The 17,481-nt window shown below is 43.5% G+C and overlaps 1 pseudogene; it reads right to left on the bottom strand.

Moving 5' to 3' along the window:
* Positions 1 to 7,440: 7,440 nt before the first annotated feature.
* Positions 7,441 to 7,908, bottom strand: LOC105261396 (annotated as a pseudogene).
* Positions 7,909 to 17,481: the final 9,573 nt, after the last annotated feature.

The raw sequence follows: 17,481 nt of genomic DNA, 5'->3' as shown, positions 1-17,481 counted from the left end.
TAGAGCCTGCTTGGTATTCTCTCCCTCCTCTCTCTATGCCCTTCCCTCCGCTTGTGCTCTCTCTCTCTCTCAAAATAAGTAAACATTAAAAAAAGTATTTGGGGGGCGCCTGGCTGGATCAGTCAGGGGAACAAGCGACTATCTCAGGGTTGGGAGTTCAGGCCCCACCTTGGGCATAAAGCTTACTTAAGCAAAAATAAAAATTAAATTAAAAGATAAACTCATCCATGGGGCGCCTGGCTGGCTCAGTCGGTTGAGCGTCCAACTTCAGCTCAGGTCATGATCTTGCGGTTCGTGGGTGCCTGGAGCCTGCTTTGGATTCTGTGTCTCCCTCTCTCTCTGCTCCTCCCCTGCTCACACTCTGTCTCTCTCTCTCTTCCTCAAAACTAAATAAACGTTAAAAAAAAACGACAACAAACTCATCCATGAAATTATAAAATATATATATATATATTTTTCTAGGTGCTTGTCTTGTTAACATTTGAATTAAATAATGGTGGTTTAGTGAAAAAATAGAATGTGAAAGACAGGGAACTTTCTCAGTTTTCTTTTTAAAAAAATTTTTTTTTTTTAGTGTTTATTTATTTTTGAGACAGTGCAAGAGACAGACTGCAAGCAGTGGAGGGGCAGACAGAGGGAGACACAGAATCCGAGGCTGGCTCCAGGCTCTGAGCTGTCAGCCCAGAGCCCGACGCGCAGGGCTCGAACTCATGAACCGTGAGATCATGACCTGAGCCAAAGTCGGACAGGCGCCCCTCTCAGTTCTCTGTACCTGAGTTTCAGTGATGTACATGGTTGAACTTCATATGAAGGTTAGTGAGAAGCACTGGCTGCTGGTGTTTCTCCAGTGTCTGTGGACAGTAGACCCCTCACATGCACCTATTAAGACACATTTGGCTTTTAATCCAGGGTATATATTTCTAAACTAGCAGCTGGGAAAATCCAAGGCTAAATTTTTGGTAGATTATTACTAGATCCATCCTGAAGCAACACAGGAATACAAGACAAGGGCAGTATGTATAAATAGGTTTCTTGAAAGCTTGATGCAAATAATGGAATGAAAAGCAAAACCCTGGACACTTCCTATATGTATATATGCCCCTGCTTAAATAATAAGCCTTGTAATGGCTTACTATGTGGCTCTTGAGAAGAATGAGTTGGATCTCAGCCTGGTGACTTGGAAGGATGTCCATGATCTGTTATTAAGTAGGAAGAAGTTACGATGCAGATGCCTATTTATACCATGAACTCATTTCTTAGGGAAAAGCAAACTTATGTATGTAGGGAATGGATTTAAAGAGTGTGTATTAGAGTTCTCCAGAGAAACAGAACCAATAAGGTGTGTGTGTGTGTGTGTGTGTGTGTGTGTGTGTGTGTACATAAATAATTTATTTTAAGAGATAGGCTCACGCAGTTGTGGGGAATTGGCAAGTCTAAAATCTGTCAAGGTGGGAGGGCAGGCCAGTAGACCGAAAACCCGGGCAGGATTTCTGTTACAGTCTTGAAGCAGAATTCCTTCTTCAGAAATCCTCAGTTTGTTCCTCTTGAAGCCTTTAACTGATTGGATGGGGCCCACCATTTTATGGAATGTAAGCTTAAACTGATTGTGGCCTGTATTCACATCTACAAAATACCTTCGCAGCGACATCTAGTGTTTGCCGTACGACGACACCATAGCCTAGCCAAGTTGACACAAAATTTGACAATCACAGGGTAGAAAGAATTAGAAATCTTTTCCTTATACGTAATTGTATTAGATTGGTTTTTCAAAAGGCTGTCTTTTGTCGTTTAAAACAAAATCTTAAACCCCAAACCTGGGGTACCTCATGGGTGGCTCAGTCTGTTAAGCATCCTACTCTTGATTTCAGCTCAGGTCATGATCTCATGGTTCATGGGATCAAGTCCTACGTCGGGCTCTGTGCTGACAGGTGGAGGCTCTCTCTGTCTCTCTCTCTCTGCCCCTCTCCTGCTCTCTCTAATAGATAAAGTTAAAAAAACCCCACCCAAACCCCAAAAGGACTAGCTTGGAATACAGATGTCCTATTTATGGTAAATTGGGGGGTGTAGAGGCAGGATTTGCAGTATGTATAATATTCTATTTATATTTTAACTATATAATATTTCTAAAAGTATGTTAAAGGTCAAACTTAAAATTTAGCTAATAAGGATAAGTGGGGAACTTTTGCTGTTTTTTTTTTTTCAGTTTCTATTTGCTTTTTGTTCAGTGAACTTAATACCTTTATAATTAAAAAACTTTTTAATTTTAATTTTTATTATTTTTTATTTTAGAGAGAGAGCATGAGGGGGAGAGGGCAGAGAGAGAAAGAGAATCTCAGGCAGGCTCCATGCTCAGTGCAGAGACTGACACAGGGCTCGATCCCACAACCCTGGGATCATGACCTGAGTCAAAATCAAGAGTCAGACGCTCAACTGACTGAGCCACTCAGGTGCCCCTAAAAAGCAATCTAACTTCTTTTTTTTTTTTTACCTGGGGGGGATACCTCTGGGGGGATACCTCTAGAGAAAGTGCATCATGTGGGCTGTGTACCTACCCTCTAAATTCCTGGGTTATTTTACACAATTCTTAGTCTTTCTCTGACCATGCTGGCTTTCAGGTTATACTGTTTCGTTGATTTGGTGAAGACAGCCACGTTCTTAGGAGATTTTGCCTCGCTAACTGTAACCTTGCAAGTACATTTCTGAAACACTCCACAATTCTTTAGGGAAAGAGCAGCTGACCGAATATAAGTTATTGCCTGTCTCCACTGAACGTGTGCCTGCGAGTTCTGATCACTCTAGACTTAAAAGGAATCCACCTCTTACGGTCAGAGCCAGAGTTAGAAACATCCAAGAACAGCTGAAGGCTACTGGCAGCCTTCATCTTCAATTACATCCCTGCTTTAATCTGCTGTACCACGTTGTGCTTTTTTAATCCAATAATTTGCGTATGGTTAGATAATGCGGTAAATATTTGTGGTTAACGGAAACAGTCTTCTGAGATTTGCTTATTTCTTCTGGGATTCTTATATGGGGATATCTCAGGGTCACCAAGGAGCCTGTGAGAATTCAGAACTCTTTTCATCTTGAAGAACTGACTCCATACCCATTGAATAAAACTCCGCATTCTCTTGTCACCACCCCTTCTCCCTGGCAGCCAGCATCATACTTTGTTTTTTCTGACTTTGACTACTCCACGCACCTGATATGAGTGGAATCATATGGCATTTGTTTTGTTTTTTTTTGTGACTGGCTTATTCCATTTAGCATGATGTCTTCAAGGTTCATCCAAGTTGTAGCATATTGCAGAAGTTCCTTCCTTTTAACGGCCGAATAATATTCCATCGCATGTATAGACCAGATTGTGCTTATCTGTTCATCTGTCGATCACGTGGGTTGCTTCCATGTTTTAGCTGTTATGGATGCTGCTGCTGTGAACGTGAATGTACAGATAGCTCTTTGGGATCCTGCGTTTGAGCCTTTGGGTGTATACCCAGAAGTTGAATGGCTGGATCATATGGTAATTCTATTTAGATTTTTTTTGAGGAACTGAATATTGTTTTCCGTTGGGGACTGTACCATTTTACATACCTTCCAGTAGTGCACCAGGGTCCTAATTTTAACACATCCTGGCCAACACTTCTTATTTTTTTTTTTTTTAGGAGTACCCATCCTAATGGGCATGAGGTGGTATCTCACTGTGGTTGTGATTTGCATTTCCCTGATGATTAGTGATGTTGAGACTCTTTTCATGGCTTGTTGGCCATTTGTATATGCTCTTCGAACGCATGTTTATTCAAGTCCTTTACCCATTTTTGAATCAGGTTGTTTATTTGTTGTTGAGTGTTAGGAGTTCTTTATATACTCTGGATATAAATCTCTGACGAGATACATGATTTGCAAATATTTTCTTCCATTCTGTGAGTTGCCTTTTTACTCTGTTGATAGTGTCTTCTGATGCACAAAATTTTTTAATTTTTATGAAATCCACTTCGGCTGTTTTTGTTGTCGTTACCTGTGCCTTGGGTGTCATATCCGAAAAATCATTACCGAATCCAATGTGGTGAAGCTTTTATACTATTTTTTAAAGAGTTTTATTGTTTTAGTCTTTATTGTGTTACATTTAGGTCTTTGGTCCATTTTGAGGTAATTTTTTTTAAGATTTTATTTATTTATTTATTTATTTATTTATTTATTTTTTAATGTCTATTTATTTTTGAGACAGAGAGAGACAGAGCATGAACGGGGGGAGGGGCAGAGAGAGAGGGAGACACAGAATCTGAAGCAGGCTCCAGGCTCTGAGCTGTCAGCACAGAGCCCGACACGGGGCTCGAACTCACGGACCGTGAGATCATGACCTGAGCCGAAGGCGGACGCCCAACCGACTGAGCCACCCAGGCGCCCCTAAGATTTTATTTTTTAAGCAATCTCTACACCTACCATGGGCTCAAACTCACAACCCCGAGATCAAGAGTCATATGCTCCACCAACTGAGCCAGCCAGGTCCCCTGTTTTGAGTTAGTTTCAGTGTATGATGTTCGTTAAGGGTCTAACTTCATCCTTTTGCATGTGGACATCTACTTTCCCTGACACCATTTCTTAAGAAGACTGTCTTTTCCCTGTTGAATGGTCTTAGCACCCTTGTCAAAAATCATTGGAACGTATGTGTGAGGATTTATTTCTGAGCTTTCCGTTTCAGTGGTCTGTTTATTTTTATGTCAATACACGCTGTTTTGATTACTGTAGCTTTGTAGTTGGATTTGAAATCAAGAAGTGTGAATCCTCCAGTTTCGTCCTTTTTTGAGATTTTTCTGGCTTTTTGGAGTCTTGATATTCCATGTGAATCTTAGGATGAGGTTTTCTATTTCTGCAAAAACTGTTGGGATTTTGATAGGGATTGCATTGACTCTTAGATTGCTTTGGGCAGTATTGACATTTTAACAGTATTAAATCTTCTAATCCATGAACGTGGGATATGTTCCCATTTATTTATGTCTCCTTTAATTTCTTTCAGCAGTGTTTTGTAGTTGTCCAGGTCTTTCACCTCCTTGGTTAAATTAATTCCCAAGCATTTTATTCTTTTTGATGCTATTGTAAATGGAATTGTTTTTACAATTTCCTTTGCAGATTGTTCATTGTTCCTGTGAATGCAACTGAGTTTTGTGTGTTGGCTTTGTATCCTGCTGCTTTTCTGATTCATTTATTGGTTCTAATAGTTTTTTGTTGTTGTTGTTTTTTGTTTTTGGTCTGTGCATGTGAAGCCTTTAGGGTTTTTTTCTTTTTATTTATTTTTGGGACAGAGAGAGACAGAGCATGAACAGGGGAGGGGCAGAGAGAGAGGGAGACACAGAATCGGAAACAGGCTCCAGGCTCCGAGCCATCAGCCCAGAGCCCGACGCGGGGCTCGAACTCACGGACCGCGAGATCGTGACCTGGCTGAAGTCAGACACTTAACCGACTGCGCCACCCAGGCGCCCCTTTAGGGTTTTTTACAAATCATCTGCAAACGGAGATAATTTCACTTCTTCCTTCCCAGTTTGGATGCCTTTTATTTCTTTTTGTGTCCTAATTGCTCTGGCTAGAACTTTGAGTACTGTGTTGAGCAGAAGTGGTGAAAGTGGGCCTTCTTGCCTTGTTCCTCATCTTAGAGGAAAAGCTTTCAGTTTTTTGCCACTGAGTATGATAGTCTTTGTGGCATTTTTATATACGGCTTTTATCACTTTGAGGAAGTAAGAAACTATTACTAGTTTGTTGGGTGTTTTTATCATAAAAGGGTGTCGAATTTTGTCAAATCCTTTCTCTGCATCAATTGAGATGATCATTTTTTCCCCCTTCATTCTGTTGATGTGGCATATTATATCAATCAGTTTTTGTATATCAAACCATCCTTGCATTACAGGAATCGATTCTCCTTGGTGATAATGTATAATCCTTTTACTCTGCTGCTGAATTCAGTTTACTCATATTTTGAAGATTTTATCAATGTTCATAGTGGATATTGATAGGTAATTTTCTATTCTTGTAATGTCTGGCTTTGGCATCAGGGTAATGTTGGCCTCATAGAATGAGTTAGGAAGTGTTTCCTCTTCTTCAATGTTTTGGAAAAGTTTGAGGATTGGTAAATACGTGGTAGAATTCACCAGTGAAACCATGAGACCCAGGGCTTTTCTTTTTAGGAGACTTTTTTTTGATTACTGACTCAATTTCCTTACTAGTTATAGGTCTATTCAGATTTTCTGTGATTTAGTCTTGGTACTCCTGGGAGTTTGTCTATTTCATCTAGAATATTTAATTTGTTGGCGTACAGTTGTTCATAGTATTCTCTTATAATTCTTTTTGTTTCTGTAGAATCAGTAATGGCCTCACTGTCATTTCTGATTTTAGTAACTTTAGTCTTTCTTCTAGGTCTATCTAGCTAAATTTCATTAATGTTTTCAAAGAAGCAACTTCTGGTTTCATTGGTTTTCTCTATTTTTCTAATCTCTTTCATTTATCTCTGCTCTAGTCTTTATTTTTATTACTTTTTTAAATGTTTATTTTTTTTTAAAAATTTTTTTTTTTTCAACGTTTATTTATTTTTGGGACAGAGAGAGACAGAGCATGAACGGGGGAGGGGCAGAGAGAGAGGGAGACACAGAATCAGAAACAGGCTCCAGGCTCTGAGCCATCAGCCCAGAGCCCGACGCGGGGCTCGAACTCACAGACCGCGAGATCGTGACCTGGGTGAAGTCGGACGCTTAACCGACTGCGCCACCCAGGCGCCCCTAAATGTTTATTTTTGAGAGAGAGAGAGAGAGAGAGAGAGAGAGAGAGAGAATGTGAGTGGCGGAGGGCCAGAGAAAGAGGGAGACACACAATCCAAAGCAGGCTCCGGGCTCTGAGCTGTCAGCACAGAGCCTGACACGGGGCTCGAACCCACAAACCGTTAGATCATGACCTGAGCCGAAGTCAAACTCTTAACTGACTGAGCCACCCAGGTGCCCCTGCGCTAGTCTTTATTATCTCCTTCTTTCTGCTACCTTTGAGTTTAATTCTTTCTTCTTTTTCTAGTTCTGCAAGTTGTAAAGTTAGGTTGTTGTAGATTTAAAATTTTTCTTGTTTTTAAATGTGTTTGTAGCTATAAATTTCCCCCATTGTACCACTTTCACTGTGTCCTATGTGTTTTTCCAAGTTGTATTTTCATTTTTGTCTCCAAATATTTCTAATCCCCCCCTGCTTTTTTTTTTTTTTTTTTTGCAGTTTTATACCTTTATTTGACAACCGGCAATTAGTTCTCATCCACATTAACAGTCTGTAGATTTTTTTTTTTTAATTTTTTTTCAATGTTTATTTATTTTTGGGACAGAGAGAGACAGAGCATGAATGGGGGAGGGGCAGAGAGAGAGGGAGACACAGAATCGGAAACAGGCTCCAGGCTCCGAGCCATCAGCCCAGAGCCTGACGCGGGGCTCGAACTCCAGGACCGCGAGATCGTGACCTGGCTGAAGTCAGACGCTTAACCGACTGCGCCACCCAGGCGCCCCAACAGTCTGTAGATTTTTGAAAGTGGTGACAGGTACATAGGTAACCAACGTACAGAGCTTGTTTGGTGAATCCTCATCCTTGTGACGTTTTTCTGGACGACCGCACATGGATACGGTATGGAACCTTCCTTATCCCTTTGGCCCAGACAGCTTTGTTGAGCCCGGTGTCAATGCACACATCTGGGGTTCCCATCTCCTTCATAGCAAATTTCCGGATCTCTTTGAGTGCCCGAGGGGCACGCTTCTTGAAACCCCCTCCACGGATGCGCTTGTGAATGTTGATGGTGTATTCGCTGGTCGCTACCTCGCTGACGGCAGAACGGCCCTTCTTCTTCTCGCCACCCTTCTTTGCCGGAGCCATCCTGCCAGGCCCGGGTCAGAAAGCTCTAATTTCCCTTCTGATTTCTTTGATCCACTAGTGGCTTAAAAGTGTGGTGTTCAGGGGCGCCTGGGTGGCGCAGTCGGTTAAGCGTCCGACTTCAGCCAGGTCACGATCTCGCGGTCCGTGAGTTCGAGCCCCGCGTCGGGCTCTGGGCTGATGGCTCGGAGCCTGGAGCCTGTTTCCGACTCTGTGTCTCCCTCTCTCTCTGCCCCTCCCCCGTTCATGCTCTGTCTCTCTCTGTCCCAAAAATAAATAAATGTTGAAAAAAAAAATTAAAAAAAAAAAAAGTGTGGTGTTCAGTTTTTTTTTTTAAGTTTATTTATTTTGAGGGAGAGAGAGAGTGTGTGAGTGGGAGGGGGCAGAGAGAGAGGGAGAGGGAGAATCCCGAGCAGACTCTGTGCTGTCAGTGTGGAACCTGAGGCAGGGCTCCATCTCACAAACTGAGATCACGACCTGAGCGGAAATCAAGAATCGGATGCTTCCAGGTGCCCTGTATTGTTTAATTTCTATAATTTTGTGAATTTTTCAGTTTTGTCGTTGGTTTCTTTTTCTTTTTTTCTTTTTAAAGATTCTAAGTTATCTCTACACCGGGTGTGGGGCTTGAACTCACAACCCCGAGATTGAGAGTTCCACACTCCACCGACTGCACCAGTGAGCCTTCCCTTGTTATTGGTTTCAAATTTCATCCCACTGTGGCCAGAGAAGAGCTTTGTATGACATTTAGTTTTCTAAATCTACTGAGACTTAATTTGTAATTTAACATATGGTTATCCTGGAAAATGTTGTTTCAAGCGCACTTAAAAAGAATGTGTATTCTCTTGTTGGGGAGAGTGTTCTATATATGCCTGTTAGCTCTAGTTGGTTTATTGTGTTAAGACCTTATTTCCTTAGGGCGCCTGGGTGCTTCAGTCAGTTAAGCAGCTGACTTAGGTTTAGTTCAGGTCATGATCTCATGGTTCCTGAGGTCGAGCCCTATTTCAGGCTCTGTGCTGACAGTGCGGATCCTGCTTGGGATTGTCTTTCTCTTTTTCTTTGCCTCTCTCTGGTGCACGTGCCTGCTTTCTCTCAAATAAATAAACTTAAAAAAAAAAAAGACCTTTATTTCCTTATCTATTTTCTGTTTGATTGTCTTATCCATTATTGTAAATGGGATATTGAAGTCTCCAACTTCCAATTATTATTGCAGAACTGTCTATCTCTCCCTTCAATTCTGTCAGTTTTTGCTTCAACAATTTTGATGATTTGTCATTAGGTGTGTAAATGTTTGTAATTGTTATATATCATCTTACCTTATTAAACCTTGTATTAATATATAACATCTTTCTTTTTCTCTTGTAAGTGCTTTTGACTATTTTGTCTGATGTTAATATAGCCCACTTGCTCTCTTTGGTTCCTATTTGTATGGAATATCTTCTTCCTTTTACTTTCTTTTTTCTCTTCCTTTTACTTTCAGCCTGTTTGGTCTTTGGATCTCCAGTGAGTCTCTTGTATACAGCATATATTTGGATCTTGTATTTTAAAGCCATTCTTCCAATCTTTGTCTTTTGAGTAACAGTTTAATCCATTTACATTTAAAGTAATTATTAATAAGGAAGGACTTCTGTCATTATGTTATTTGTTTTCTTTATGCCTCATAACTTTTTGTCCCTCATTTCCTGCATTACTGTCTTCTTTTGTGTTTACTTGACTCCTTGTAGTAATATATTCAAATTCTTTTCTCATTTCCTTTTATGTATATTCTATAGAAATATTCTTTGTGGTTACCATGGAGATTGCATTTAACAGGCTAAAATTATAACACTTTAATTTGAATTTATACTAGCTTAATTTCAATAATGTACAAAAACTCTATCTACTTCTTTACAACTCTGTCCCCAGCCCTTTGGTTGTTGATGTCACAAATTACTTTATACATTGTGGGTCTAAAACAAACCAGTGCTTTTAAAAAATGCATTAGTCTCTTAAATCATGTACAAAATAAGATAATGGAGTTATAAGCCAAGGTCACAGTAATGCCAGCTCTTACACTAATAATTTAAAATTTTTTTGGGGCGCCTGGGTGGCTCAGTCAGTTAAGTGACCAACTTCGGCTCAGGTCATGATCTCACGGTCCGTGAGTTCGAGCCCCGCGTCGGGCTCTGTGCTGACTGCTCAGAGCCTGGAGCCTGTTTCGGATTCTGTGTCTCCCTCTCTCTCTGCCCCTCCCCCCTTCATGCTCTGTCTCTCTCTGTCTCAAAAATAAATAAACGTTAAAAAAAATTTAAAAAAAATTTTTTTTTCTTTAAGGAACAGCTGGGTGGCTCAGTCGATTGAGTGTCTGACTCTTGATCACGGCTCAAGTCATGATCTCATGGTTTGTGAGATCGAGCCCCCTGTCGGGCTCCATGCTGATGGCACAGAGCCTGCTTGGGATTCTCTCTCTTCCCCTGTCTCTCTGCCCCTCCTGCACTCATGTGCGCTCGCTCTCTCTCTCTCTCTCTCTCTCAAATAAATAAAAAATTTTAAGAACACAAAATTTTTTCTTTAAATAATAATACTAACTTTTTATTACTCATGTACTTACCTTTGTTGAGATCTTTATTTTTCCAAATGGTTTTGAGTTACTGGCTAGTGTCCTTTCATTCCACCTTGTAGGATTCTCTTAGGCACTTATTTTAGGGCAGGTGTAGTTGTCATGACTCCCCCAGATTTTATCTGGGAATATCCTCATTTATTCCTCACTGGGAGGACAACTAGTGTGATATCATAGTTGAATACCGTATACCATACTCTACCGGTAGAAATCAGTGTTTTTCCTTAGAGAATAAGGAAGAAGGATTAAAGACAAGTTAATCTGGTCAAGGTTGATTTGTCTTTCATTCTCAACAATTAAAGTAAGAACTCTGAGCTACCCTGATATTTATCTAGTGGGTGATGGTACAAAGAGTATTCTTTGTAAAAATAAATCATTTTCGGTAATACATGTAGACAGGACAAAGTTCAAAAGATACCAGAAGTTATGCAAAAAAGTCCTCTTGCCCTGTGCTCCCCACCCCCTATCATTTTTTTTTTTTTTATCTGCAGAGGCAACTGGCTACCTTTGCGTGTGCGTGTGTATCCTTCCAGAGGAATGTATTATTTTCTTTTTTTTAATGTTTATTTTTGAGAGAGAGAGAGAGAGAGATGGGGGGGCAGGGCAGAGAGAGAGGGAGATAGAGGATCCAAAGTGGGCTCTGCACTGAAAGTAGAGACCCTGATGTGGTATCGACTCGCGAACTGTGAGATTGTGACCTGGGCCAAAGTCAGACGCGTAACTGACTGAGCCACCCAGGCGCCCCTAGAACTACTTCATTCTTTTTAAAGACTAATTTGCATACTACTCTGGGGTTGTGGCATATTGTTTCATCAGTAGGGAATTGTTTCCAATTCTTTTGCTACTTCAAAAATGGTACATTAAGAATCTTTGTATATTGGGGCACCTGGGGGGCTCAGTCGGTTAAACGTCTGACTCTTGATTTTGGCTCAGGTCATGATCTCGTGATCGTGAGATGAATCCCTGCAGGGGGTTCCTTGCTGCGTGTGGAGCCTGCTTGGGATTCTCCCTCTCCCTCTGCCCCTCCCCATTTGCTCGTGCTTTCCCTCTCTCTCTCTCTCTCTCTTTCTCTCCATAAAAAAAAAGAAAAAAAAAGAATCTGTGTATATTTATCATTTTCTTCACGTCTGCAAATATTTCCCAAGAACGAAGTACTGGGTCAGAGTTATTGTAATTTTGATAGCGACTACTGAATTACGCTCCACAAAGGCTGGGCCAGTTAACACTTCTGTATTTAATATGAGAGTATTAGCAAACTTTCTGAATTAGCAAACTTTCTGATCTTTGCTAATCTATATGAAATTAAGCATGCTTTCTTAGCAAAGTAGTGTTTATATTTCACATATATATATTTTAATGTTTTATTCATTTTTGAGGGAGCGTGAGTGGGGGGAGGCGGAGGGGGGGTACAGAGTCTGAAGTGGGCTGTGTGCTGACAACAGCAAGCCCAGTACAGGCCTCTAACTCACAAATGAACTCACAAACCGTGAGATCACGATCTGAGCTGGAGTCAGACATTCAACCGACTAAGCCCCCCAAGGTGCCCCTTACATTTTTATATTTTTATGGATTTGTATTTCTATATATTCATGTTTCTTTTCAGTTGTTTGCCCTTTCCTTGCTGTCACTTATTGTCCGTGATGTGACTTCCAGGTATTTTTTCTTAGTTTGTCATTTGGTTTTTGACTTTGAATACAGTATTCTTTTTTTTTTTTTTTAATTTTTGTTTTCAACGCTTATTTATTTTTGGGACAGAGAGAGACAGAGCATGAACTGAACGGGGGAGGGGCAGAGAGAGAGGGAGACACAGAATCCGAAACAGGCTCCAGGCTCTGAGCCATCAGCCCAGAGCCTGACGCGGGGCTCGAACTCACGGACCGCGAGATCGTGACCTGGCTGAAGTCGGACGCTTAACCGACTGCGCCACCCAGGCGCCCCGAATACAGTATTCTTTTTAACCATCTAGAACTTTGTTTTTTTAGTCAAATTTATCAAAAAAAATTTTTTTTATGGCTTCTGATTTGGGGACGTGGTGGGTTCATCAGATTATGCATTGTGGAGCTCAGCTGTTCAGATCCGAATCTTAGTTCTGCTGCTTGCTTGCTGCGTGTCTCTGGGCAAGTTACTTAACCTCTCTGTGCTTCATTCTCCTCCTCTGCGAAATTGGGATAATAATAGGACTTCATAGACTCCTGGTGAAAATGAGAAGAGTTAACATCTGTCAAGTAGGAGGGCACATTGGAAAAACTCTATGTAAATGTTTCCATTTGTATCAGGATAGATTAGGTGATGCTGCAGGAACAAATAACCCCAACATCTCGGTGGCTTGTAACAAAGATTCATCTCTTAAACACAACTATGCGTTCATTACAGATCAACTGCGGCTCTGCTCTACCTTGTTTTCCCTGGACCCAAGCTGATGGAACTTATTTTGGTATATGGTTGGTCTGTGGCACAGAGGAAAGAGATCATAGTGAAGCGCACACAGGCTCCAAGTGTCTACTTGGAAGCGAGACGCATCGCTTCTCACATTTCATTGGCCAAAGAAAGTCACGTGGCCACGCCAGAGTTCCACAAGATAAAAGTTCCACAAGATAAGCATGCGTTATCCTCCTGGGCCGGGAACATCCAAAAAAAAAAAAAAAAGGCCATCACAGGCAAGGACATTTTAACACGTAGTTATACAATCTACTGCAGCCCTGATTATCTTGCATTGTTTGTGGGCCTCCACACAAAGATTGTAAAAAATTCTTCCCCTGACCGTGTCTCCCGAGGAGGGCCCCGAAAATACTCCCTTCCCTTCAGCGGGGTATTAGGAGATGTGCTGATGGGAGCAGTCACTTCCTTTAGAAACTTCGCGGTGGGTGTCCTCTGCAGGCTGAGAATGGCAATGAGAAGTGCTGCCACTTAAGTGGATTCCGAGTTAAGAGGCCAAGTGACCGCGTTTAACACCAGGGACACTGGGCGTGATTCCTGCAGATGGCAACAGGTCCACAGTGGCCCGTAGAACGCTGTGACTTGTGAGGATCTCTGATGCCGTCCTACGAACGGAATAGGTGGTCAGCCCGCTAAAACGTAATTTGATTTACGTAATCGGAAATTGTCAGGTCAGCAGAGATCTGATTTCGGCCTCCATAGTCGAGTCCTGGCCTCTCGCCCAGTTCCGAGATCTCGGCTCCATCGTAGACCTGGAGCCCTTTGACACTGCTGAGTCCTTTGACACTGAGCCACCCTGGCGCCTCCCCCCACCAAACATCTTTTTTTTTTTTTTTTTAACGGTGGGAGGAAATGGAAAAATCCGAGAGTACTCCCGAGCTGCAGTGGTGTTAGACAGTGGGGCAGAAATACCTGCAAAATCCCGGAGGCAGCTTCAGAGACTCCTCACAGCGGCCCAGCGTGGTGCAGGGAGCAACCAGATGTTCCGTGTCCAAGAATGATGGAAGATATTGTGGAGCTGTGGTTGGGCCTGGAGAGGGTCTGGCAGTTGGGGGACGGCTCCAAGTAACTAGGGACCCTCAGTGCTCAGCTGTCATGTCTTTCCCAGGGTGCGCTTCTCTGGCTGAGGCCCAGCTTGCCATCATATGCTGCTGTGGCACCCTGGACTTGCCCTTCTTAAAGGATAATATTCAGAGAAAGGTAACAGCATGTCTCTTAGGCAGAAATAAATTAATGAAATGGAAGGAGTACCCCAGACAGGGAAAGAAACACTATATAAAAAAGAACCAGGAAGATTATAAAAAAGGACCAGAGATTAAAAAAATGATAGTATTAAAAAAAATTTTTTTTTAATGTTTATTCATTTTTTAAGAGAGAGAGAGAGTGTGAGGGGCGGAGAGAGAAGGAGACACAGAATCCAAAGCAGGCTCCAGGCTCTGAGCTGTCAGCCCAGAGCCCGATGCGGGGCTCGAACCCACAAACGATGAGATGGTGACCTGAGCTGAAGTCGGACGCCCAACCGACTGAGCCACCCAGGCGCCCCTATGTAACTTTGATTTTATTGCTTTAAACTTTTATTGCCATAACTTTGTATTTTGATGTAAACATACAAAGCTCATGGCAAGTATTTTCTTAGGCACGCTTAAGCAACATCTTACAACTATTTGCGTCAGTGGTGGGCATCTGAATTTTTCTTAAAGGGCTTTGTACGTCTCTCGACTTGGAGGAGCTCTGAGGTGGTATGAAAAGCATCAGCTGCAGAAGGCAGGTTGTCTGAGTTCTAGCTGTGGCGTTGACGTTCACCACCTGTAGGACCTTGGGCTGGTCACCTCACCTCTGTATACCCGTTTGCTCCTCTGTGGAATGGAGGGGTTTGAGCATATGGCCTTTAGATTCTCTGCCAGCTCTAAATTCTATTCTTTAGGAGGTCAAGGCCCTCGTTTGGGAATGCAGCCAAGTACTGGTTTGCGCGATTTGTACTCTGAGAATGAAGGCTGAAGTCACTGTGACTTTATGAAAACTGCCGAGATCACCAGGAGGCTGAGGGAAGAGGCCCCCATAACTGTCGTGGGCTCAGATGCAAGGCACACACTTTGGATCACTGTGATGTATGACAATGATTCCTTATGGGGGCAGATGATTCCTTATGGAATGATTCCTTATGGGGTGGCCATCAAAATCAGGGCTTCTCAATCCAGTGACCTTCCCTCTCTGGAGCCCCAGGCCACTTGAGAACCAGGTTGAAATAGATATCCCGCCCCCCCCCCCCCCTTGGGACTGCATCAGATCTCTGGGGTGTGGCACAGAAAAATGGTTGGAAAGCAGCTGAGGAAGTTATCCTTGGAATGTGCTCAATGCATTGCTGGAAGATGCTCACAGGCGGAGGTACAGCTGTGACCCAAGTCTTGGCGGCTTTGGAAGATCAGCCTGGAGAATTCCAGAGGGATTGAAATCTAAACAACTTGAAATTTTCTCCTCCCTCTCCCTTTCTTCCTTCTCCTCTTCCCTCCCTTCTTCAATAGCTCAACCTTACTGAGCGCCTCCCATGTCTGACCATACACACACACACACACACACACACACACACACACACACGCACACACATATATATGGTCTTAGTTTATCCTCACCACACATCCTATACCGCAAGTACTTTTATTATTTTATTTAGTACACATTTTCATATCAGGGCACTGAGGCGCAGAGGCTCAACTTGCCCATATTCACATGCAGAAGAGATCCAGGGTACACCCTTTGGTGGTCAGGCTGTGGGGCATGGTGGGGGCACAGATGCAAGAACAGGCAAAAATCTGGACCGCAGACCCTGGGGTAAGCCTCGCAGCGATGAGTGGTGGGTCTCAAGCGACAACTGTGGAATAAATGAAGAGACCTCGAGACTGTGTTCTCCAGCGGGGAGGTGGGCCGTGACCGCTTGCAATCCGCCAGGAGTGGACAGGAGTCCCCAAGCAGCCCATTACCGATGCGCCGGGGCTGTCTCCGCGCTTCTCACACAGACGTGGGCGGGGTTGCCCTGGGCCAGAGACCCAGCCTTGGTCCGGGGACAGCCTGGGCTCCTCCCGCCTGTGCCTGTGGCGGGTGTAGGGGGTGAGCCGGCCAGGCGCTCGAGCACGGGCCCCGCGGAGCAGCCGCCGCCACCTGGGGGCGCCCCTGAGCGCAGCGGCCACAACGTACCAGAACCACTAACTCCCAGGGGGTAGAATTGGGGCTGAGAGGCCAAGGGAAGGGAAGCGGGGACCCAGGACCGCGGAACCAGCAGCATCCCTGGACTTGATGGCCACAGCTCTTCTCTAGTAAGCTCACATCCCAGTAAGGGAGTATAAATAAATATATAAAAAGTGAAAAAAAATTGTTTTTTCTTCTCCTTCCTTTGCTTGGGGTTGCCAGTTGTATTGAACAAAATGCCAGTCACACGTAATGAAATTTGCAGATGAAAATTTAAAAATACAGGATATAGGGGCGCCTGGGTGGCTCAGTCGGTTAAGCCTCCGACTCTTGATTTCTGCTGGGGTCATGATCTGAGGGTGGAGGGAACGAGCCCCATGTGGGCCTCTGCACTGATCTGGGAGCCTGCTTAAGATTCATTCTCTCTCCCTGTCCCTGTCCCTCTCCCTCTCTGCCTCTCTTCCCCCACTCACACACACACTCTCTATAAAATAATTTTTTTGAAATAAAGGATGGAGATTAGGCTGGTTGAGTATCTGCATGTTATGCCATGATGTAATCATGAAAGGTATTTAATTTGAAAAAGAAGAGACGTGTTTTTGCTTTTTTTGTCGTTTTGGTTTTATTCACACACACAAAAGTTCACAGGCGAGGCCGTTAGTTTTAAAACTGGGAGCTCCACACCCTGTCTCGACCCACAACAGTCAGTCAGAGATCACCAAGACCTCCCCTCCCCACCATCCCTGCTGATGGGAGCAAGGAGGGGACCTGCTTTGTGTCGGGGGAGGAGGGCCCCGTTTCAGACCTCGTGCCAGGGCTCCGTTATATTAGATTTCCCATTGGTATGTGCTAACAATTTCCATGCTGTGCACATACAACCGCTCTGGTCCCTGGCGGTGGAAATGCCAGCTGAGTGAGTGCTGTAGGCGGAATTAACTCGAGCAGAGGTTCAAGTCCACGTTCACGGACACTCGCCGGAGGTGGGTTTCTAGCAGTTGCTCAGTCCCCTGAAGTCCCACTGTGCCTCCAGTTTCTTTCTTTCCTTGCCAGATCCCCCGTCTGCCCCTCGGTTCCCTGGCTGCTGTGACGTCCACGCCCATGGTCTTCATGTCAGAAGGCAGTCATAAGTCTCTTTCCCTCCACCCTTTCCTGAAAGGCTTCTCAAACCACCGCGACACGGGTCTTTTAATGTCCAGCAAGTGAACTTAGTTTCTCTATGGCAACCCTGCAATAGCATTTGCACACATCATGGATTAAAACCATCCCCCAGAACACGAATTAGGTAGCATAAAATGAGGCCGCCGCAGAGTGGAAGACACGCATTGCCTGATGTACTTGACTCGGGCTGGAGCGGCTGAAAGCTCCCGGCTGCAGGTGACTGCGTGTGT

The sequence above is a fragment of the Felis catus genome, chromosome A1 (genome assembly GCF_018350175.1).
Source record: "Felis catus isolate Fca126 chromosome A1, F.catus_Fca126_mat1.0, whole genome shotgun sequence".
Lineage (NCBI taxonomy): Eukaryota > Metazoa > Chordata > Mammalia > Carnivora > Felidae > Felis > Felis catus.
The sequence above is the reverse complement of the archived record's forward strand: the minus strand, read 5'-3'. Positions and strand labels throughout refer to the sequence as shown.